At 45.4% G+C, this 25,780-nt stretch overlaps 1 pseudogene; it reads right to left on the bottom strand.

Annotated features, from left to right (window-relative positions):
• The window catches only part of LOC124014594, a 181,328-nt pseudogene that overhangs the window by 101,574 nt on the left and 53,974 nt on the right, over positions 1-25,780 (bottom strand).

Below are 25,780 nucleotides of genomic sequence, written 5' to 3'. Positions count from 1 at the left end.
GATGTGGGATGCTGTTGTGGGTGTAGGATGCTGTTGTGGGTGTGGGATGCAGATTGTGGATGTGGGATGCTGTTGTGGGTGTGGGATGCTGTTGTGGGTGTGGGATGCTGTTGTGGGTCTGGGATGCTGTTGTGGGTGTAGGATGCTGTTGTGGGTGTGGGATGCTGTTGTGGGTGTAGGATGCTGTTGTGGGTGTGGGATGCTGTTGTGGGTGTGGGATGCTGTTGTGGGTGTGGGATGCTGTTGTGGGTGTGGGATGCTGTTGTGGGTGTAGGATGCTGTTGTGGATGTGGGATGCTGTTGTGGGTGTGGGATGCTGTTGTGGGTGTGGGATGCTGTTGTGGGTGTGGGATGCTGTTGTGGGTGTGGGATGCTGGTGTGGATGTGGGATGCTGTTGTGGCTGAGATCATCTGACTGTCAGTGTTGTTAAAGCTTCGCTGCATTGTTGGGTTTTTTACTCTTCGGATTACTGTGGTTAATCCTCGGCTTCAAAACAAGAGACTCCATAATTAGGTTAATCCCTCTAAAATAGGGAGAGAGGAAGGGAGAGAGATAGAGAAGGAGAGAGAGAGAGAGAGAGAGAGAGAGAGAGAGAGAGAGAGAGAGAGAGAGAGAGAGAGAGAGAGAGAGAGAGTAAGGGAGAGAGAGAGGAAGGAGAGAGAGAGGAAGGGAGAGAGAGAAAGAAAGAGAGACAGAGAGAGAGAGAGAGAGAGAGAGAGAGAGAGAGAGAGAGAGAGAGAGAGAGAGAGAGAGAGAGAGAGAGAGAGAGAGAGAAGGAGAGAGAGAGAGAGGAAGGGAAGGAAGGAAGGAGGGAGAGAGAGAGAGAGGAGGAAGGAAGGAAGGAAGGAAGGGAGAGAGAGACAGGGAGAGAGGAAGGGAGAGAGGAAGGGAGAGAGAGAGAGGAAGGGAGAGAGAGAGAGAGGAAGGGAGAGAGGAAGGGAGAGAGAGAGAGAGAGGAAGGGAGAGAGGAAGGGAGAGAGAGAAACGTAGTGTGAGAGCAGTGGAGTAAAGTAATTAAGTAGAAATACTTTAAAGTACTACTTTTAGGGGTCTGTACTTTACTTTTGACAGGAAAATGGTCAAATTCACACACTGGTCATCCTTATTGCCTCTGATCTGGCAGACTCACTAAACATAAACGCTTCGTTTGTAAATTATGTCAGAGATGGAGTGTGAGAGAGACAGAAAGAGAGAGAAAGACTGAGAGGTAGATAGATTGTAAAACATACTGTGTCTGTAAAATGTATATAGCCCATATAAGCCTAAGTGCTGTTGTCTATTAGTTTACTCTAATTAGAGGAGGGTGGTAGGGTTTGGGGAAAATAACAAAGGAGAATATCAATACTTTAAAAAAGTATATACACTGTATATTTACAATAAATATATATGGGGGGGATTAGAAATGATGCAGACAATGATATTGATAAAAGCCACAATCAATCTGCAATATTAAAGCTGAAATACCCCAAGTCAATAAGAGGAAAACCTCCTCTCTCTCTCTCTCTCACCATGCCATTCAAGGTTAACCTGGTTCACTCTCACTCAGCACGGTTACAACCTTGGTGCGTCCCACGTAAAACCCTATTACCCACAGGGCTTTGGTCAGAAGGAGTGCACTATATAGGGACTAGGGTGCTGTAGTAGTGCACTATATAGGGAATAGTGTGCTACATTAGTGCACTATTTAGGGAATAGGGTGCTATAGAAGTGCACTATATAGGGAATAGGGTGCTATAGTAGTGCACTATATAGGGAATAGGGTGCTATAGTAGTGCACTATATAGGGAATAGGGTGTTATATTAGTGCACTATATAGGGAATAGGGTGCTATATTAGTGCACTATATAGGGAATAGGGTGCTATATTAGTGCATTATATAGGAAATAGGGTGTTATATTAGTGCACTATATATAGAGAATAGGGTGCTATAGTAGTGCACTATATAGGGGATAGGGTGCTATAGTAGTGCACTATATAGGGAATAGGGTGCTATATTAGTGCAATTTATAGGGAATAGGGTGCTATATTAGTGCACTATATATAGGGAATAGGGTGCTATATTAGTGCACTATATAGGGAATAGGGTGCTATATTAGTGCACTATATAGGGAATAGGGTGCTATATTAGTGCACTATATAGGGAATAGGGTGCTATAGTAGTGCACTATATAGGGAATAGGGTGCTATAGTAGTACACTATAAAGGGAATAGGGTGCTATAGTAGTGCACTATATAGGGAATAGGGTGCTATATTAGTGCACTATAAAGGGAATAGGGTGCTATAGTAGTGCACTATATAGGGAATAGGGTGCTGTAGTAGTGCACTATATAGGGAATAGGGTGCTATATTAGTGGACTATATAGGGAATAGGGTGCTATAGAAGTGCACTATATAGGGAATAGGGTGCTATATTAGTGCACTATTTAGGGAATAGGGTGCTATAGAAGTGCACTATATAGGGAATAGGGTGCTATAGTAGTGCACTATATAGGGAATAGGGTGCTATAGTAGTGCACTATATAGGGAATAGGGTGCTATAGTAGTGCACTATATAGGGAATAGGGTGCTATAGTAGTGCACTATATAGGGAATAGGGTGCTATATTAGTGCACTATATAGGGAATAGGGTGCTATAGTAGTGCACTATATAGGGAATAGGGTGCTATATTAGTGCACTATATAGGAATAGGGTGCTATAGTAGTGCACTATATAGGGAATAGGGTGCTATATTAGTGCACTATATAGGGAATAGGAGCTATAGTAGTGCACTATATAGGGAATAGGGTGCTATAGTAGTGCACTATATAGGGAATAGGGTGCTATAGTAGTGCACTATATAGGGAATAGGGTGCTATAGTAGTGCACTATATAGGGAATATAGGGTGCTATAGTAGTGCACTATATAGGGAATAGGGTGCTATATTAGTGCACTATATAGGGAATAGGAGCTATAGTAGTGCACTATATAGGAATAGGGTGCTATAGTAGTGCACTATATAGGGAATAGGGTGCTATAGTAGTGCACTATATAGGGAATAGGGTGCTATAGTAGTGCACTATATAGGGAATAGGGTGCTATAGTAGTGCACTATATAGGGAATAGGGTGCTATATTAGTGCACTATATAGGGAATAGGGTGCTATAGTAGTGCACTATATAGGGAATAGGGTGCTATATTAGTGCACTATATAGGGAATAGGGTGCTATAGTAGTGCACTATATAGGGAATAGGGTGCTATAGTTCAAATTCCTGAGCTGACATGGTACAAATCTATCGTTCTGCCCCTGAACAGGCAGTTAACCCACTGTTCCTAGGCTGTCATTGAAAATAAGAATTTGTTCTTAACTGACTTGCTGAGTTAAATAAAAAATAAATCAAAATAAATCCAAATGCAGTGTGCATAAACAATGACCACATTCAGACACTTTGGAGAGGTTGAACGGATCCTTGAATGTGCCCCACACTGTTTGACTTTTATTTTATGATATTAGCGTTTATATATTTATTTTATTTTTAATTAAAGCTTAATTTAACCAGGTAGGCCAGTTGAGAACAAGTTCTCATTTACAACTGCGACCTGGCCAAGATAAAGCAAAGCAGTGCGACAAAAACAACAACAACAGAGTTACACATAAACAAACGTACAGTCAATAACAACACAATACAAAAGTCTATATACAGTGTGTGCAAATGTAGTATGATTAGGGAGGTAAGGCAATAAATAGGCCATAGTGGCAAAATAATTACAATTTAGCATTAAACACTGGAGTGGTAGATGTGCAGAAGATCATATGCAAGTTTGTCAGTGAGGTTGATATGGAAGAAATTGTGTTTTTATGCTGACCAAATAGCCTTTAGGGATAAAAAATCCAAATCAAATTGTATTGGTCACCTACACGTGTTTAGCAGATGTTAATGTGGGTGTAGTGAAATGCTTGTAAAGGGATTACATGCATCTAATAGCACTGGAATTATCTCATTTACAGACATATGCCACTTCAGAGAGGTTTAGGGACACCTGGAAACATCCCATGACCACACCTGACACCACTGACTAAAACATCTGCCCATTTCTAGTTGTTAGGTCTATCAATCCCATTTCTAGTTGTTAGGTCTATCAATCCCATTTCTAGTTGTTAGGTCTATCAATCCCATTTCTAGTTGTCAGGTCTATCAATCCCATTTCTAGTTGTTAGGTCTATCAATCCCATTTCTAGTCTATCAATCCCATTTCTAGTTGTTAGGTCTATCAATCCCATTTCTAGTTGTTAGGTCTATCAATCCCATTTCTAGTTGTTAGGTCTATCAATCCCATTTCTAGTTGTTAGGTCTATCAATCCCATTTCTAGTTGTTAGGTCTATTTCAATCCCATTTCTAGTTGTTAGGTCTATCAATCCCATTTCTAGTTGTTAGGTCTATCAATCCCATTTCTAGTTGTTAGGTCTATCAATCCCATTTCTAGTTGTTAGGTCTATCAATCCCATTTCTAGTTGTTAGGTCTATCAATCCCATTTCTAGTTGTTAGGTCTATCAATCCCATTTCTAGTTGTTAGGTCTATCAATCCCATTTCTAGTTGTTAGGTCTATCAATCCCAATTTTTTTATTCTGATATTGTTCACATGTTGTGGAAGCCATCTGATGTGTTTCCAGCTCTAGTCATCAATAATTCACTTATAGGTTGTCAATGAAAGATGACTTTCAAAATAAATAAACAAAGAAACTGTTAGTTTTGTGTGTGTTTGATCTTGTATATTCTGAACTATGTAACTTCTATCTATCTTCTCATAATTTTCTCACCATCTCCCAGATGTCTTCACTCCAAATATACCAAGTTTTGGCAGAATCATGTAATTACACGTGAATCGCGGTTACTTTTGGTTTATTCGGCGGAAATCTACATTTGTGACCCGATTCAGGAAACTAGGCGTAAATCGCAAGTCACGACTTCACAGGAGAGCTGCTTGAATGTAAAAAAATAAAAAATAAAAATACTTTCACTTTCATCCGGTCGAACGCGTCTTTAAAAAAAAAATGTAGCTGTGACGTGATGTGCGTGATCTTACATGTTGTTTACCTAGCTAGGTTAATTGTTTAGCTAGCTAGGTTAATTGTTTAGCTAGCTAGGTTAATTGTTTACCTAGCTAGGTTAATTGTTTAGCTAGCTAGGTTAATTGTTTACCTAGCTAGGTTAATTGTTTAGCTAGCTAGGTTAATTGTTTAGCTAGCTAGGTTAATTGTTTAGCTAGCTAGGTACAGTGTACAACACCTGTTGAATATGGCCGGTGTCAGTAGACATTGGCAAAAAACATAATGAAATTGTTGCCAGCGCTGGTTAGGCTGTTTTCATGTTATCCAGAGGTAAACAAATCTTCGGCCAGAGAGTCAAGTTTGCTCTCTGAACACAAGGAGATGGACGGGGCTAAAGCTTAAGAGGGTGTGGACGATGCTGAATGGGTGGGGCTAAAGCTTAAGAGGGTGTGGACGATGCTGAATGGGTGGGGCTAAAGCTTAAGAGGGTGTGGACGATGCTGAATGGGTGGAGCTAAAGCTTAAGAGGGTGTGGACGATGCTGAATGGGTGGGGCTAAAGCTTAAGAGGGTGTGGACGATGCTGAATGGGTGGGGCTAAAGCTTAAGAGGGTGTGGACGATGCTGAATGGGTGGGGCTAAAGCTTAAGAGGGTGTGGACTATGCTGAATGGGTGGGGCTAAAGCTTAAGAGGGTGTGGACGATGCTGAATGGGTGTGGCTAAAGCTTAAGAGGGTGTGGACGATGCTGAATGGGTGTAGCTAAAGCTTAAGAGGGTGTGGATTATTACGATGCTGAATGGGTGGGGCTAAAGCTTAAGAGGGTGTGGACGATGCTGAATGGGTGGGGCTAAAGCTTAAGGGTATGGACAATGCTGAATGGGTGGGGCTAAAGCTTAAGAGGCTGTGGACGATACTGAATGGGTGGGGCTAAAGCTTAAGAGGGTGTGGACGATGCTGAATGGGTGTGGCTAAAGCTTCAGAGGGTGTGGACGATGCTGAATGGGTGGGGCTAAAGTTTCAGAGGGTGTGGACGATGCTGAATGGGTGTAGACAAGGAAGAGCTCTCTCACCGAAACGCTAAAATGCCCTTTTCTCAAAAGTGAGTTTACAAGTTTATCAATTTTTAAAGCAGAATTTATTTTCCATTGTTCCTCAAAAATGCAGTGTATGGTATAACATTTTGTAGCTCTGAGTCTCTACTTTTACCAATGTAAAAAAAATATTTCACATTTTGCTACATAGAACACAAAACCCAAGTGTTGTGTCACATTCTGTCACATTCTACCATTACATTTAAGAGGTATATCTTTCAGTCTTGGACTGCTTCCCGAATGGCACCCTATTCCCTATAAAGTGCACTACTTTAGACCAGTGTCCAAGTGGAATAGGGTGCCATTTCATACACACTCTTGGAGATGGGCTACTTCCTGGTGTTCTCTCAGATGAGACCAGATGGTTATGAAGCTAGAGGCAACATGTTCTATATGTACATTCTGCCTGATCCAGAACACACACATGTGCCAGTGGCACGCCACACGCCAGCTCGGACGAGATTAGCTTTCTTTCCAATACAAGTCTATTCTGCACTACAAATCACAGTTCACAATGATGGAGTATACAATCCCACCATTCACTGATCCCACTGCACACACACACACGCACACACACACACGCACGCACGCGCACACACACACACACACACACACACACACACACACACGCACGCACGCACGCACACACAGCTGTGACTCTCAAGCCAACAATGACTGCAAAAAGATGAAAACAGGATTTCCCTGGCTGTGGCTGCTGGTGTCTTCAACATTTAAATTCTATTAATCTTTTATTTAAACCTGAAAACCTCTTGGTATTCAGTCAGACGTTCTACCACTGAACTATGCCTCCAAACCCCATTTATAAATCTGACTTAGCCCTCTCAATTCAATTCAAAACATAGGAGCAATAATCATGTTTATTGCACTGATCTGAATTGCATTAAAGTCCTATCCTTTTTCCTGTGTAGGCGCAGAGTCCGTTCACTCACCTCTGCATCTGAGATGGAGACCTGCTTGGACTCCACCGTGGGTCTGCGTGCCACACGGGGGGAGACGTGAGTCCCCTCTGATGGGTACGTCCCTCGTTCTTGTAGCGACAGCTTCCTCCCTGAGAGGTGCGCCCGCGAAGGAGGGCCCCTTTTAGCTCCGCCCTGCTGAGCCCCGTTCCTCACGCCATTGGCTGGTGAGACGTCTGTCTCGGTGGTCTTAATGGCGACTGCGGCCATTATGGCGGTGAGGTTACTGGGGTCAGGGGTCATTGATTCAGGGTCAGAGTCGTCCCTTCTGCAGCCCGGGTCGGTACTCATAGCCATCACTGGAAGAAGGTTTGGGGGGAACGCCGGAGTAAAAGGGGAGGAGGGAGGCGGCGTGGGCACAACAGCATCAACGTGGTCTGGGCCAGCCAGGGGGGCTTGCACTGGATTCTCACTGGAGCTGCAGCCAATAGAGAGTAAAGAGAGGGATCATTTCATATAAGAAGAGAACATGATTGAGATGATTCTATTTTTGTTTATTTAACCTTAATTTAACCTGTATTTATCCTATTGAGGAAACCAATGGAGACCTGGCCAAGAGGGCAAGAAACATACACATCAAACACATTATGATGTCATAGGACATGAATAATACAGACATTGATATTGTATCAGGTTCCATGATTTACAGGTTACAGATAACAACCAGACCAATCTAATCCACCCAAGAGCATGTACATATTGGCATTCCATCAAGTCAGTGGCCTTTCACAAGTGTAATTTGGTCCAGAAATGTTTTTTTGGTTTTAGCTAATTGTAACATTCTGTCGTAAAGAGCACATGTTTAACTTCATAAAAACCTGTTTCCCATCTAAAGAGGTTAAATAATGATGGTGAAAATCCATCTGCCTCCTGCTCTCCAACTGCCCCTCTATCTGTCCCTCTCTCCATCTGCCTCCTGCTCTCCAACTGCCCCTGTATCTGTCCCTCTCTCCATCTGCCTCCTCCTCTCCAACTGCCCCTCTCTCCATCTGCCTCCTGCTCTCCAACTGCCCCTCTATCTGTCCCTCTCTCCATCTGCCTCCTCCTCTCCAACTGCCCCTCTATCTGTCCCTCTCTCCATCTGTCTCTCAATTCAATTCAATTCAATTCATGGGGCTTTATTGGCATGGGAAACATGTGTTAACATTGCCAAAGCAGGTGAGGTAGATAATATACAAAAGTTAAATAAACTATCAAAATACAGTGTTGTACAAATGGTTCAGGAACACAAGGGACAATAAATAAGCATAAATATGGGTTGTATTTACAATGGTGTTTGTTCTTCACTGGTTGCCCTTTCATTGTGGCAATAGGTCACAAATCTTGCTGCCGTGATGGCACACTGGAATTTCACCCAGTAGATATGGGAGTTTAGTGAGCACATAGCCTGTCTTCTCTTGAGAGCCATGTCTGCCTACGGCGGCCTTTCTCAATAGCAAGGCTATGCTCACTGAGTCTGTACATAGTCAAAGCTTTCCTTAAGTTTGGGTCAGTCACAGTGGTCAGGTATTCTGCCACTGTGTACTCTCTGTGTAGGGCCAGATAGCATTCTAGTTTGCTCTGTTTTTTTGTTAATTCTTTCCAATGTGTCAAGTAATTATATTTTTGTTTTCTCATGATTTGGTTGGGTCTATTGTGCTGCTGTCCTGGGGCTCTGTGGGGTGTGTTTGTGTTTGTGAACAGAGCCCCAGGACCAGCTTGCTTAGGGGACTCTTCTCCAAGTTATTCTCTCTGTAGGTGATGGCTTTGTTATGGAAGGTTTGGGAATCACTTCCTTTTAGGTGGTTGTAGAATTTAACGGCTCTTTTCTGGATTTTGATAATTAGTGGGTATCGGACTAATTCTGCTCTGCATGCCTTATTTGGTGTTCTACGTTGTACACGGAGGATATTTTTGCAGAATTCTGCATGCAGTGTCATGTTTGTCATTTATTATCATGTCTTGTCCCTGTGCTCCCCATTCTATTCGTTTCCCTCTGCTGGTCTTATTTGGTTCTTTCCCTCTTTCTATCCCTCTCTCTCCCCCTCCCTCTCTCACTCTCTCGCTCTCTCTTCTCTCTATCGTTCCGTTCCTGCTCCCAGCTGTTCCTATTCCCCTAATCATCATTTAGTCTTCCCACACCTGTTCCCGATCCTTTCCCCTGATTAGAGTCCCTATTTATTCCTTTGTGTTCCGTTCCTGTCCCGTCGGTTCCTTGTTTAGTATTCACCGTGCTGTGATTGTGTTTCGCCCTGTCCTGTCGTGTTTTTGCCTTATCAGATGCTGCGTGTGAGCAGGTGTCTCTGTCAACTACGGCCTGCGGAGCGACCTGCAGTCTGTGGCCGCTTCTCTTGTTATTCCCCTCTACAGACTAGAGGATTTCTGTTATTCCCTGTTTGGACTTGAATAAACTCTGTTTCTGTTAAGTCGCTTTTGGGTCCTCTATCACCTGCATGACAGAAGGAACCGACCAAGGAATGGACCCAGCGACTTCAGACGCTCGTTACACTGCCGTCAAGATCCAAGGAGCTATGCTCGGCAGACACGAGCAGGAATTGTCTGCTGCTCGCCATGCCGTGGAGAACCTGGCCGCTCAGGTTTCCGACCTCTCTGGACAGTTCCAGAGTCTACGTCTCGTGCCACCTGTTACTTCCTGGCCTGCCGAGCCTCCAGAACCTAGGGTTAATAACCCACCTTGCTACTCCGGGCAGCCCACTGAGTGCCGCTCCTTTCTCACGCAGTGTGAGATTGTGTTCTCTCTCCAACCCAACACATACTCTAGAGAGAGAGCTCGGGTTGCTTACGTCATTTCACTCCTTACTGGCCGGGCTCGAGAATGGGGCACAGCTATCTGGGAGGCAAGGGCTGATTGCTCTAACAAGTTCCAGAACTTTAAAGAGGAGATGATTCGGGTTTTTGACCGTTCAGTTTTTGGTAGGGAGGCTTCTAGGGCCCTGGCTTCATTATGCCAAGGTGAACGGTCCATAACGGATTATTCTATTGAGTTTCGCACTCTTGCTGCCTCTAGTGAGTGGAACGAGCCGGCGCTGCTCGCTCGTTTTCTGGAGGGACTCCACGCAGTGGTTAAGGATGAGATTCTCTCCCGGGAGGTTCCTTCAGATGTGGACTCTTTGATTGCTCTCGCCATCCGCATAGAACGACGGGTAGATCTTCGTCACCGGGCTCGTGGAAGAGAGCTCGCATCAACGGTGTTTCCCTGCTCCGCATCACAACCATCTCCCTCCTCTGGCTTTGAGACTGAGCCCATGCAGCTGGGAGGATTCGCATCTCGACTAAGGAGAGGGAACGGAGGATCACCAACCGCCTGTGCCTCTATTGCGGAGTTGCTGGACATTTTGTTAATTCATGTCCAGTAAGAGGCCAGAGCCCATCAGTAAGCGGAGGGCTACTGGTGAGCGCTACTACTCAGGTCTCTTCATCTAGATCTTGTACTACTATGTCGGTCCATCTACGCTGGACCGGTTCGGTGCTACATGCAGTGCCTTGATTGACTCTGGGGCTGAGGGTTGTTTCATTTGGGTTGAAACATAACATTCCTTTCAGACCGTTAGACAAGCCTACGCCCATGTTTGCCTTAGATGGTAGTCATCTTCCCAGTATCAAATTTGAGACACTACCTTTAACTCTCACAGTATCTGGTAACCACAGTGAGACTATTTCTTTTTTTGATTTTCCGTTCACCGTTTACACCTGTTGTTTTGGGTCATCCCTGGCTAGTATGTCATAATCCTTCTATTAATTGGTCTAGTAATTCTATCCTATCCTGGAACGTTTCTTGTCATGTGAAGTGTTTAATGTCTGCCATCCCTCCCGTTTCTTCTGTCCCTACTTCTCAGGAGGAACCTGGCGATTTGACAGGAGTGCCGGAGGAATATCATGATCTGCGCACGGTCTTCAGTCGGTCCCGAGCCAACTCCCTTCCTCCTCACCGGTCGTATGATTGTAGTATTGATCTCCTTCCGGGGACCACTCCTCCTCGAGGTAGACTATACTCTCTGTCGGAACGTAAGGCTCTCGAGGATTATTTGTCTGTGTCTCTTGACGCCGGTACCATAGTGCCTTCTTCTTCTCCGGCCGGGGCGGGGTTCTTTTTTGTTAAGAAGAAGGACGGTACTCTGCGCCCCTGCGTGGATTATCGAGGGCTGAATGACATAACGGTTAAGAATCGTTATCCGCTTCCCCTTATGTCATCAGCCTTCGAGATTCTGCAGGGAGCCAGGTGCTTTACTAAGTTGGACCTTCGTAACGCTTACCATCTCGTGCGCATCAGAGAGGGGACGAGTGGAAAACGGCGTTTAACACTCCGTTAGGGCATTTTGAGTACCGGGTTCTGCCGTTCGGTCTCGCCAATGCGCCAGCTGTTTTTCAGGCATTAGTTAATGATGTTCTGAGAGACATGCTGAACATCTTTGTTTTTGTCTATCTTGACGATATCCTGATTTTTCTCCGTCCTCGAGATTCATGTTCAGCACGTTGACGTGTTCTACAGCGCCTTTTAGAGAATTGTCTCTACGTAAAGGCTGAGAAGTGCTCTTTTCATGTCTCCTCCGTTACTTTTCTCGGTTCCGTTATTTCCGCTGAAGGCATTCAGATGGATTCCGCTAAGGTCCAAGCTGTCAGTGATTGGCCCGTTCCAAGGTCACGTGTCGAGTTGCAGCGCTTTTAGGTTTCGCTAATTTCTATCGGCGTTTCATTCGTAATTTCGGTCAAGTTGCTGCCCCTCTCAGCTCTTACTTCTGTCAAGACGTGTTTTAAGTGGTCCGGTTCCGCCCAGGGAGCTTTTGATCTTCTAAAAGAACGTTATACGTCCGCTCCTATCCTCGTTACTCCTGACGTCACTAGACAATTCATTGTCGAGGTTAACGCTTCAGAGGTAGGCGTGGGAGCCATTCTATCCCAGCGCTTCCAGTCTGATAAGGTTCATCCTTGCGCTTATTTTTCTCATCGCCTGTCGCCATCTGAGCGCAACTATGATGTGGGTAACCGTGAACTGCTCGCCAATGTGACAGTGGTTGGAGGGGGCGACCGTTCCTTTTGTCGTTTGGACAGACCTTTTGGTGGCCGACTCAGGAGCGTGACACGCGCCGTTCCGTTCCCTGTTTGGACTTGAATAAACTCTGTTTCTGTTAAGTCGCTTTTGGGTCCTCTATCACCTGCATGACATGCAGAGTCTCAATTTGGTGTTTGTCCCATTTTGTGAAGTCTTGGTTGGTGAGCGGACCCCAGACCTCACAACCATAAAGGGCAATGGGCTCTATGACTGATTAAAGTATTTTTAGCCAGATCCTAATTGTAATGTTGAAATGTATGTTCCTTTTGATGGCATAGAATGCCCTTCTTGCCTTGTCTCTCAGATCGTTCACAGCTTTGTGGAAGTTACCTGTGGCGCTGATGTTTAGGCCAAGGTATGTATCATTTTTGTGTTGCTCTACAGCAACGGTGTCTAGATGGAATTTGTATTTGTGGTCCTGACGACTGGACCTTTTTTGGAACACCATTATTTTGGTCTTACTGAGATTTACTGTCAGGGCCCAGGTCTGACAGAATCTGTGCAGAAGATCTATGTGCTGCAGTAGTCCCCCTTGGTTGGTGACAGAAGCACCAGATCATCAGCAAACAGTAGACATTTGACTTCGGATTCTAGTAGGGTGAGGCCGGGTGCTGCAGACTTTTCTAGTGCCCGCGCCAATTCGTTGATATATATGTTGAAGAGGGTGGGGCTTAAGCTGCATCCCTGTCTCAACCCACAACCCTGTGTGAAGAAATGTGTGTGTTTTTTGTCAATTTTAACCGCACACTTGTTGTTTGTGTACATGGATTTTATAACGTCGTATGTTTTACCCCAACACCACTTTCCATCAATTTGTATAGCAGATCCTCATGCCAAATTGAGTCAAAGGCTTTTTTGAAATCAACAAAGCATGAGAAGACCTTGCCTCTCCCCATCTGCCTCTCTCTCCCTCTCTCTAACTCTCCATTTGTCTCTCTCTCTCCATCTGTCCATTTGCCTCTCTCTCTCTCTCTCTCTCTCTCTCTCTCTCTCTCTCTCTCTCTCTCTCTCTCTCTCTCTCTCCATTCTTTCCATTTGTCTCTCTCTCTCTCTCTCTCTCTCTCTCTCTCTCTCTCTCTCTCTCTCTCTCTCTCTCTCTCTCTCTCTCTCTCTCTCTCTCTCTCTATCTCCTCTCTCTCTCTATCTGCCTCTCTATCTCTCTCTATCTGCCTCTCTATCTGTCTCTGACTCTCTCTCTCTCTCTCTCTCTCTCTCTCTCTCTCTCTCTCTCTCTCTCTCTCTCTCTCTCTCTCTCTCTCTCTCTCTCTCTCTCTCTCTCTCTCTCTATCTGCCTCTCTCTCTCTCTCTCTCTCTCTCTATCTGTCTCTGACTCTCTCTCTCTCTCTCCCTCTCTCTGTCTCTCTCTCTCTCTCTCTCTCTCTCTCTCTCTCTCTCTCTCTCTCTCTCTCCATCTATGTCTGACTCTCTCTCCATTTGTCTCTCTCTCTCTCTGTCTCCAGCTCTCTCTCTGTCTGTGTGTGTGTTTACATGTCTGTTAACACAGATCTGATGAACAAGATCCACTGTCTCATGCAATTACACCGAGTGTATGTGTCTGTGTGTGTGTGTGTCTGTGTGTGTGTGTGTCTGTGTGTGTGTGTCTGTGTGTGTGTGTCTGTGTGTGTGTGTGTGTGTCTGTGTGTGTGTTTGTGTGTGTCTCTGTGTGTTTGAACCTATGTGACAATCACAGCAGAGATTTGTTCATTGTAAGCTCTCCCCTTTTATCCCAAATGTAAATGAGGGAAACAGCTTGTCATAGTGAGCTGGTATCAGAGGGAGGTGGAGCAGCCAGCTGGTTGAGGAATTATTGTCTCTGCAGGAAAGACCACAGACAGAGGTTCAGATCTACTCCAAGACGAAGGACAGGACGAAGGAAGGAAGGAAGGAAGTAAGGAAGGACACAGGAAACATGTTTCAAAGAACCTATCTTAATCAGGGATGAAATAACACACAGTAACACACACACAGTAAAACACACACAGTAACACACAGTAACACACCCACACAGTAACACACACAGAAACACACACTTTTTTTTATATATTTTTTTTACTTTAGTTGATTTAGTAAATATTTTCTTAACTCTATTTTCCTATAACTGCATGGTTGGTTAAGGGCTTGTCAGTTAAGCAATTCACAGTAAGATTTACACCTGTTTGTAACGTCTGCTTCCAACTCACACTCTCAAACACATAGATCCCCTGAACACAGCCCACTTTCCAGCCCACACTCTCAAACACATAGATCACCTGAACACAGCCCACTTTCCAGCCCACACTCTCAAACACATAGATCCCCTGAACACAGCCCACTTTCCAGCCCACACTCTCAAACACATAGATCCCTGAACACAGCCCACTTTCCAGCCCACACTCTCAAACACATAGATCCCCTGAACACAGCCCACTTTCCAGGTCACACTCTCAAACACATAGATCCCCTGAACACAGCCCACTTTCCAGGTCACACTCTCAAACACATAGATCCCCTGAACACAGCTCACTTTCCAGCCCACACTCTCAAACACATAGATCCCCTGAAAGCAGCTCACTTCCAGCCCACACTCTCAAACACATAGATCCCCTAAACGCAGCTCACTCTCCAGATCCCAATAGATCCCCTGAATTCTGCTCACTCTGTTCAAACACATAGATCCCCTGCATGTCATTCTGATCACCTGTATGTCACACACTATTTAGTTCAGTTCTTTGCACCCCATCATTTAGGTACTGTTTGTTTTGTGACACACTTTTATTCAGAGTGCTGGTTTTCCCATAATTTAATCCTCCTGTTGATGATAGTTTGTCCTGCCTCACTAACGACGCTTTGCCTATTCCTTGCCTGTACTTTAGCCTATCAGATTTCCTGTTATCAACCTATTGCCTGATCTCCCAGACGACGTTACTAGCCTTTTCCCTGCCTGTACTCTTGCCTTTTCTGACCCCCTGTGTATGACCTTCTGCCCGGACCAGGGGCAGGACCTGCCTGCCCCTGGACCCACTCACGACTCATCATATTTTAGTGCATGACGGTGGCTGCATCATGTTATGGGTATGTTTGTCATCGGAAACTGAATTGAGCTAAGAACAGGCAAAATCCTAGAGGAAAACCTGATAAGGTCTGCTTTCAAACAGACACTGGGAGACAAATTCACCTTTCAGCATGACAATAACCTAAAACACAAAGACAAATATACACTGGAGTTGGTTACCAAGACAACACTGAATGTTCCTGAGTGGCCTAGTTACAGTTTTGACTTAAATCAGCTTGAAAATATATGGAAAGACTTAAAAATGGCTGTATAGCAATGATCAACTTGACAGAACTTAAAGAATTTTGAAAATAATGATGTGCAAATGTTGCACATTCCAGGTGTGGAAAGCTCTTAGTGTAACGGCGTTCGTCTGTTGAAGGAAGATAGTCGGACCGAAATGCAACGTGTTTGTTACTCATGATCTTTAATGAAGAAAACAAAACGATACATGAAATAACTCAATACAAAAACAACAAACGGAACGAGAAACCTAATACAGCCTATCTGGTGAAACAACACAAAGACAGGAACAAACACCCACGAAATACAAAGCGAAACTAAGGCTACCTAAATACGGTTCCCAATCGGAGAATCACCTGACTCTGATTGAGAATCGCCTCAGGCAGCCAAGCCTATACAACACCCCTAATCAGCCGCGATCCCAAATACTACAAACCCCAATACGAAAAACAACATATAAACCCATGTCACACCCTGGCCTACCCAAACATATAACAAAAACACAAAATACAATGACCAAGGCGTGACTCTTAGAGACTTACCCAGTAAGACTCACAGCTGTAATCGCTCTTAGTGTTTTTGTTATATGTATAATCACAGCCGTATATATCCCCCCCCAAGCAGACACATCGATGGCTCTGAACGAACTTTATTTAACTCTTTGCAAACTGGAAAACATTTATCCGGAGGCTGCATTCATTGTAGCTGGGGATTTTAACAAAGCCAATCTGAAAACAAGACTCCCTAAATTTTATCAGCATATCGATTGCGCAACCAGGGGTGGTAAAACCTTGGATCATTGTTACTCTAACTTCCGCGACGCATATAAGGCCCTGCCCCGCCCCCCTTTCGGGAAAGCTGACCACGACTCCATTTTGCTGATCCCTGCCTACAGGCAGAAATTAAAACAAGAGGCTCCCACGCTGAGGTCTGTCCAACGCTGGTCAGACCAAGCTGACTCTACACTCCAAGACTGCTTCCATCACGTGGACTGGGACATGTTTCGTATTGCGTCAGATGGGAATATTGACGAATACGCTGATTTGGTGTGCGAGTTCATTAGAACGTGCGTCGAAGATGTCGTTCCCATAGCAACGATAAAAACATTCCCTAACCAGAAACCGTGGATTGATGGCAGCATTCGCGTGAAACTGAAAGCGCGAACCACTGCTTTTAATCAGGGCAAGGTGTCTGGCAACATGACTGAATACAAACAGTGCAGCTATTCCCTCCGTAAGGCTATTAAACAAGCTAAGCGTCAGTACAGAGACAAAGTGGAATCTCAATTCAATGGCTCAGACACAAGAGGCATGTGGCAGGGTCTACAGTCAATCACGGACTACAAGATGAAATCCAGCCCAGTCACGGACCAGGATGTCTTGCTCCCAGGCAGATTAAATAACTTTTTGCCCGCTTTGAGGACAATACAGTGCCACTGACACGGCCTGCAACGGAAACATGCGGTCTCTCCTTCACTGCAGCTGAGGTGAGTAAGACATTTAAACGTGTTAACCCTCGCAAGGCTGCAGGCCCAGACGGCATCCCCAGCCGCGCCCTCAGAGCATGCGCAGACCAGCTGGCCGGTGTGTTTACGGACATATTCAATCAATCCCTATACCAGTCTGCTGTTCCCACATGCTTCAAGAGGGCCACCATTGTTCCTGTTCCCAAGAAAGCTAAGGTAACTGAGCTAAACGACTACCGCCCGTAGCACTCACTTCCGTCATCATGAAGTGCTTTGAGAGACTAGTCAAGGACCATATCACCTCCACCCTACCTGACACCCTAGACCCACTCCAATTTGCTTACCGCCCAAATAGGTCCACAGACGATGCAATCTCAACCACACTGCACACTGCCCTAACCCACCTGGACAAGAGGAATACCTATGTGAGAATGCTGTTCATCGACTACAGCTCGGCATTCAACACCATAGTACCCTCCAAGCTCGTCATCAAGCTCGAGACCCTGGGTCTCGACCCCGCCCTGTGCAACTGGGTACTGGACTTCCTGACGGGCCGCCCCCAGGTGGTGAGGGTAGGCAACAACATCTCCTCCCCGCTGATCCTCAACACGGGGGCCCCACAAGGGTGCGTTCTGAGCCCTCTCCTGTACTCATTTTTTACATTTTACATTTTAAGTCATTTAGCAGACGCTCTTATTGTTCACCCACGACTGCGTGGCCACGCACGCCTCCAACTCAATCATCAAGTTTGCGGACGACACAACAGTGGTAGGCTTGATTACCAACAACGACGAGACGGCCTACAGGGAGGAGGTGAGGGCCCTCGGAGTGTGGTGTCAGGAAAATAACCTCACACTCAACGTCAACAAAACTAAGGAGATGATTGTGGACTTCAGGAAACAGCAGAGGGAACACCCCCCTATCCACATCGATGGAACAGTAGTGGAGAGGGTAGCTAGTTTTAAGTTCCTCGGCATACACATCACAGACAAACTGAATTGGTCCACTCACACTGACAGCGTCGTGAAGAAGGCGCAGCAGCGCCTATTCAACCTCAGGAGGCTGAAGAAATTCGGCTTGTCACCAAAAGCACTCACAAACTTCTACAGATGCACAATCGAGAGCATCCTGGCGGGCTGTATCACCGCCTGGTACGGCAACTGCTCCGCCCTCAACCGTAAGGCTCTCCAGAGGGTAGTGAGGACTGCACAACGCATCACCGGGGGCAAACTACCTGCCCTCCAGGACACCTACACCACCCGTTGTTACAGGAAGGCCATAAAGATCATCAAGGACATCAACCACCCGAACCACTGCCTGTTCACCCCGCTATCATCCAGAAGGCGAGGTCAGTACAGGTGCATCAAAGCTGGGACCGAGAGACTGAAAAACAGCTTCTATCTCAAGGCCATCAGACTGTTAAACAGCCACCACTAACACTGAGTGGCTGCTGCCAACACACTGTCATTGACACTGACCCAACTCCAGCCATTTTAATAATGGGAATTGATGGGAAATGATGTAAATATATCACTAGCCACTTTAAACAATGCTACCTTATATAATGTTACTTACCCTACATTATTCATCTCATATGCATATGTATATACTGTACTCTACATCATCGACTGCATCCTTATGTAACACATGTATCACTAGCCACTTTAACTATGCCACTTTGTTTACTTTGTCTACACACTCATCTCATATGTATATACTGTACTCGATACCATCTACTGTATGCTGCTCTGTACCATCACTCATTCATATATCCTTATGTACATGTTCCTTATCCCCTTACACTGTGTATAAGACAGTAGTTTTGGAATTGTTAGTTAGATTACTTGTTGGTTATCACTGCATTGTCGGAACTAGAAGCACAAGCATTTCGCTACACTCGCATTAACATCTGCTAACCATGTGTATGTGACAAATAAAATTTGATTTGATTTGATTTGATTTAGAGACTTACCCAGAAAGATACACAGCTGTAATCAGGGGGTTTAATATGTATCTATTTTTCATAACATTTTTTAAAATTGTAGAGTTATTCTTCCACTTTGACATTAGTGTTGTGTGGGTCATTGACATAAAAAGAAAGGTACATCCATTTGAATCCCACCCTGTGACATAAAAACAAAGGTACATCCATTTGAATCCCACCCTGTGACATAAAAACAAAGGTACATCCATTTGAATCCCACCCTGTGACATAAAAACAAAGGTACATCCATTTGAATCCCACCCTGTGACATAAAAACAAAGGTACATCCATTTGAATCCCACCCTGTGACATAAAAACAAAGGTACATCCATTTGAATCCCACCCTGTGACATAAAAACAAAGGTACATCCATTTGAATCCCACCCTGTGACATAAAAACAAAGGTACATCCATTTGAATCCCACCCTGTGACATAAAAACAAAGGTACATCCATTTGAATCCCACCCTGTGACATAAAAACAAAGGTACATCCATTTGAATCCCACCCTGTGACATAAAAACAAAGGTACATCCATTTGAATCCCACCCTGTGACATAAAAACAAAGGTACATCCATTTGAATCCCACCCTGTGACATAAAAACAAAGGTACATCCATTTGAATCCCACCCTGTGACATAAAAACAAAGGTACATCCATTTGAATCCCACCCTGTGACATAAAAACAAAGGTACATCCATTTGAATCCCACCCTGTGACATAAAAAGTGTAAAAAGCGAAGGGTTGTAAACACTTTCTAAAGGAACTATACAAACAGTAACACACACACACACACACACACACACACACACACACACACACACACACACACACACACACACACACACACACACACACACACACACACACCATAACACACACACACACACCATAACACACACACACACACACACACACACACACACACACACACACACACACACACACACACACACACACACACACACACACACAACACACACACACACACACATACACACACACACACACACACACACCATAACACACACACACACCGTAAACACAACACACACACACCGTAACACACACACCGTAACACACACACAGACACACACCGTAACACACACACACCGTAACACACACACACCGTAACACACACACACACACCGTAACACACACACAGACACACACTGTAACACACACACACCGTAACACACACACACACACCGTAACACACACACAGACACACACTGTAACACATACACACCGTAACACACACACACCGTAACACGCACACACACACCGTAACACACACACACACACACTGTAACACACACACACCGTAACACACACACCGTAACACACACACACACACCGTAACACACACACAGACACACACTGTAACACACACACACACCGTAACACACACACACCGTAACACACACACACACACCGTAACACACACACAGACACACACCGTAACACACACACCGTAACACACACACAGACACACACTGTAACACACACACACCGTAACACACACACACCGTAACACACACACACCGTAACACACACACACCGTAACACACACACACCATAACACACACACACCGTAACACACACACACACACATTAACACATTGTTATCTTCTGCTATTTCTTAGAACCCTCTCCTTTAGTCAGTGGCTGGTATTCTAGATAACTGGGACTTTTAACTGGGGTCAAGTGGATTCAACTGGGACTTTTAACTGGGATCAAATGGGATTCAAATGGGACTTTTAACTGGGGTCAAGTGGATTCAACTGGGACTTTTAACTGGGGTCAAGTGGATTCAACTGGGACTTTTAACCGGGGTCAAGTGGATTCAACTGGGACTTTTAACTGGGGTCAAGTGGATTCAACTGGGACTTTTAACTGGGGTCAAGTGGATTCAACTGGGACTTTTAACTGGGGTCAAGTGGATTCAACTGGGACTTTTAACTGGGGTCAAGTGGATTCAACTGGGACTTTTAACTGGGGTCAAGTGGATTCAACTGGGACTTTTAACTGGGGTCAAGTGGATTCAACTGGGACTTTTAATTGGGGTCAAGTGGATTCAACTGGGACTTTTAACCGGGGTCAAGTGGATTCATGCAGAATTGTATTTTTCACCAGGGCTCCTGGCTCCATGTCAACTGCAGTCGTTTCACAGAAACATCAAATGCTTCTGTCTCTGCCACACCCCAACTCACAACACGCTTGGCTGTGTGTGTGTGTGTGTGTGTGTGTGTGTGTGTGTGTGTGTGTGTGTGTGTGTGTGTGTGTGTGTGTGTGTGTGTGTGTGTGTGTGTGTGTGTGTGTGTGTGTGTGTGTGTGTTTGCGTGTGTGTGTGTGTGTGTTTGCGTGTGTGTGTGTGTGTGTGTGTGTTTGCGTGTGTGTGTGTGTGTGTTTGCGTGTGTGTGTGTGTGTGTGTGTGTGTGTGTGTGTGTGTGTGTGTGTGTGTGTGTGTGTGTGTGTGTGTGTGTGTGTGTGTGTGTGTGTGTGTGTTGTGTGTGTGTTGTCTCCACCATATCAGTTCACTCACAGTGGGTGGGCAATCCAAGTTCTGGAGGGCTGGCTGCTCGTTGCCCCTGACAACCATTAAATGTGAAGGACCTTGACGCACCCACGAATTCACTAAAACTTACAGCGCGTAGCTTTCAGTGTTCCTTGGTCGGATGACTGTCTTTCTACTAAATAACAAACACTGCTGCCAAAACAGTACACTGAAAGCAATTACACTTTGACAATTACACAATTACACTTTGAAAGCCTTTTCATTGGTTGAAGCATAGAGGCAGAGTGGAGTGGTTGAGGAATTGAGAGAAAGAGAAGTGCCATTGACCCTTGACCCCATTGATAAACACGGAGAAGTCACTTCCTGGTATTAGGCTGATAAGTAAAACAACCTAATAATTGCACATGGAAGCGTTATAGAAAATAAAACACATTCATTGGACCAGCGCCGTGGCTGATTATGGGATTAGCAGTGAAAACATGACCAGAGGTCAGGACATCATGTAGCAAAGTGGCTTTAGATTTTAGTCAGAAAAACATTGTAAATGAATAGAATGACAGTTATGCTTTGTTGTTGGCTGAGTAGTTAAGCTGAAATTTACTACGGTTGTGTTTATTTTCAACTTTGATGGCGAACTGTATGTGCTGCTAATATTCTCTTGCAGAATGTCGGTGCTGGTCCTCTTCTGCATGGAATTATTACGTTGTTTTATCCTTTGATATCTTCAACCTAGGTCAAGCTGTCCCCGAACTAGAGGTTGCGACCCCGTGAGGGGTCGCCTGATATGAAAATGGGGTCACGGGAGAATTTCCAAAATCCCGAAGAAAAACATTTATACAAAAAAATATATATTATAATATATCACAGAGAGGACAGAACACAAATGTGACAACAACTAAAATCCCCCCCCCCCTTTAAGATTTAGATGCACTATTGTAAAGTGACTGTTCCACTGGATGTCATAAGGTGAATGCACCAATTTGTAAGTCGCTCTGGATAAGAGCGTCTGCTAAATGACTTAAATGTAAAATGTAAATGTAAAATAGTCTCACTGTGGAGAATAGGCGAGCGGCCACACACAAGCCCATGGTCACCGTGCCAATGGCAAGCGTCGGCTGGAGTGGTGTAAAGCTCGCCGCCATTGGAGTGGAAGTGGCAAAACGTTCTCTGGACGTTCTCTCGCTTCACCATCACCAAACGTTCTCTGGACGTTCTCTCGCTTCACCATCACCAAACGTTCTCTGGACGTTCTCTCGCTTCACCATCACCAAACGTTCTCTGGACGTTCTCTCGCTTCACCATCACCAAACGTTCTCTGGACGTTCTCTCGCTTCACCATCACCAAACGTTCTCTGGACGTTCTCTCGCTTCACCATCACCAAACGTTCTCTGGACGTTCTCTCGCTTCACCATCACCAAACGTTCTCTCGCTTCACCATCTGGAGGTCCGATAGACACATCTGGGTTTGGCGGTTTCCAGGAGAACGCTACCTGCCCCAATGCATAGTGCCAACTGTAAAGTTTGGTGGAGGAAGAATAATGGTCTGGGGCTGTTTTTCATGGTTTGGATTAGGCCCCTTAGTTCCAGTGAAGGGAAATCTTAACACTACAGCATACAATGACATTCTAGATTATTTTGTGCTTCCATGTTTGTGGCAACAGTTTTGGGGAAGGCCCTTTCCTGTTTCAGCTTGACAATGACCCCCGTGCACAAAACGAGGTCCATACATGTTTTTTTTAGATCAATGTGGAAGAACTTGACTGGCCAGCACAGAGCCCTGACCTCAACTCCATCTAACATGTTTGGGATGAATTGGAACGCCGACTGCGAGCCAGGCCTAATCGCCCAACATCAGTGTCCGACCTAACTAATGCTCTTGTGGCTGAATGGAAGCAAGTCCCAGCAGCAATGTTCCAACATCTAGTGGAAAACCTTCCCAGAAGAGTGGAGGCTGTTATAGCAGAAATGTTCCAACATCTAGTGGAAAGCCTTCCCAGAAGAGTGGAGGCTGTTATAGCAGCAATGTTCCAACATCTAGTGGAAAGCCTTCCCAGAAGAGTGGAGGCTGTTATAGCAGCAAATGGGGGACCAACTCCATATCAATGCCCATGATTTTGTAATGAGACGTTCGACGAGCAGGTGTCCACATACTGTTGGTCATATAGTGAATCTCAAAATTATTGTAGTGTTGAAAAAAAGGTGTATATATATATATATACAGTGGGGAGAACAAGTATTTGATGCACTGCCGATTTTGCAGGTTTTCCTATTTACAAAGCATGTAGAGGTCTGTCATTTTTATCATAGGTACACTTCAACTGTGAGAGACAGAATCTAAAACAATCACAATGTATGATTTTTAAGTAATTAATTTGTATTTTATATATAAAATACTAAAACCTTCTACAGATGAGTGATCGAATCAGTGGATTCAGAGGAAATAATTCCTATTGGAGAGAGATTCATACAAAAACTAACCGTGTTTCAGAAAACAGCATCAGTTGTCATGCAGGTGAAAGAGGACCCAAAAGCGACTTAACAGAAACAGAGTTTATTTAAATCCAAACAGGGAATAACAAAAATCCTCTAGTCTGTAGAGGGGAATAACTAGAGAAGCGGCCACAGACTGCAGGTCGCTCCGGGTAGGCGCAGGCCGTAGTTGATAGAGCCACCTGCTCACACGCAGCATCTGATGAAGGCAAAAAACACGACAGGACAGGGCGAAACACAATCACAGCATGGTGAATACAAAACAAGGAACCGACGGGACAGGAACGGATCACAAAGGAATAAATAGGGACTCTAATCAGGGAAAGGATCGGGAACAGGTGTGGGAAGACTAAATGATGATTAGGGGAATAGGAACAGCTGGGAGCAGGAACGGAACGATAGAGAGAAGAGAGAGCGAGAGAGTGAGAGAGGGAGGGGAGAGAGAGGGATAGAAGGAGGGAAAGGACCAAATAAGACCAGCAGAGGGAAACGAATAGCATGGGGAGCACAGGGACAAGACATGATAATAAATGACAAACATGACAGTACCCCCCACTCACCGAGCGCCTCCTGGCGCACTCGAGGAGGAATCCTGGCGGCAACGGAGGAAATCATCGATGAGTGAACGGTCCAGCACGTCCCGAGACGGAACCCAACTCCTCTCCTCAGGACCGTAACCCTCCCAATCCACTAGGTATTGGTGACCCCGTCCCGAGAACGCATGTCCATGATCTTATGTACCTTGTAAATAGGTGCGCTCTCGACAAGGACGGGAGGGGGAGGGAAGACGAACGGGGGTGCGAAGAAAGGGCTTAACACAGGAGACATGGAAGACAGGATGGACGCGACGAAGATGTCGCGGAAGAAGCAGTCGCACAGCGACAGGATTGACGACCTGGGAGACACGGAACGGACCAATGAACCGCGGAGTCAACTTACGAGAAGCTGTCGTAAGAGGAAGGTTGCGAGTGGAAAGCCACACTCTCTGGCCGCAACAATACCTTGGACTCTTAATCCTGCGTTTATTGGCGGCTCTCACCGTCTGTGCCCTGTAACGGCAAAGTGCAGACCTCACCCTCCTCCAGGTGCGCTCACAACGTTGGACAAACGCTTGAGCGGAGGGAACGCTGGACTCGGCAAGCTGGGATGAGAACAGAGGAGGCTGGTAACCCAGACTACTCTGAAACGGAGATAACCCGGTAGCAGACGAAAGCGAATTGTGAGCGTATTCTGCCCAGGGGAGCTGTTCTGCCCAAGACGCAGGGTTTCTGAAAGAAAGGCTGCGTAGTATGCGACCAATCGTCTGATTGGCCCTCTCTGCTTGACCGTTAGACTGGGGATGAAACCCGGAAGAGAGACTGACGGACGCACCAATCAAACGACAGAACTCCCTCCAAAACTGTGACGTGAATTGCGGGCCTCTGTCTGAAACGGCGTCTAACGGGAGGCCATGAATTCTGAATACATTCTCAATAATGATTTGTGCCGTCTCCTTAGCGGAAGGAAGTTTAGCGAGGGAATGAAATGTGCCGCCTTAGAGAACCTATCGACAACCGTCAGAATCACAGTCTTCCCCGCAGACAAAGGCAGACCGGTAATGAAGTCTAAGGCAATGTGAGACCATGGTCGAGAAGGAATGGGGAGCGGTCTGAGACGACCGGCAGGAGGAGAGTTACCCGACTTAGTCTGCGCGCAGTCCGAACAAGCAGCCACGAAACGGCGCGTGTCACGCTCCTGAGTCGGCCACCAAAAGCGCTGGCGAATAGACGCAAGAGTGCCTCGAACACCGGGATGACCAGCTAACTTGGCAGAGTGAGCCCACTGAAGAACAGCCAGACGAGTGGAAACAGGAACGAAAAGGAGGTTACTAGGACAAGCGCGCGGCGACGCAGTGT

Source organism: Oncorhynchus gorbuscha, linkage group LG02 (assembly GCF_021184085.1).
Source record: "Oncorhynchus gorbuscha isolate QuinsamMale2020 ecotype Even-year linkage group LG02, OgorEven_v1.0, whole genome shotgun sequence".
NCBI lineage: Eukaryota > Metazoa > Chordata > Actinopteri > Salmoniformes > Salmonidae > Oncorhynchus > Oncorhynchus gorbuscha.
The sequence above is the reverse complement of the archived record's forward strand: the minus strand, read 5'-3'. Positions and strand labels throughout refer to the sequence as shown.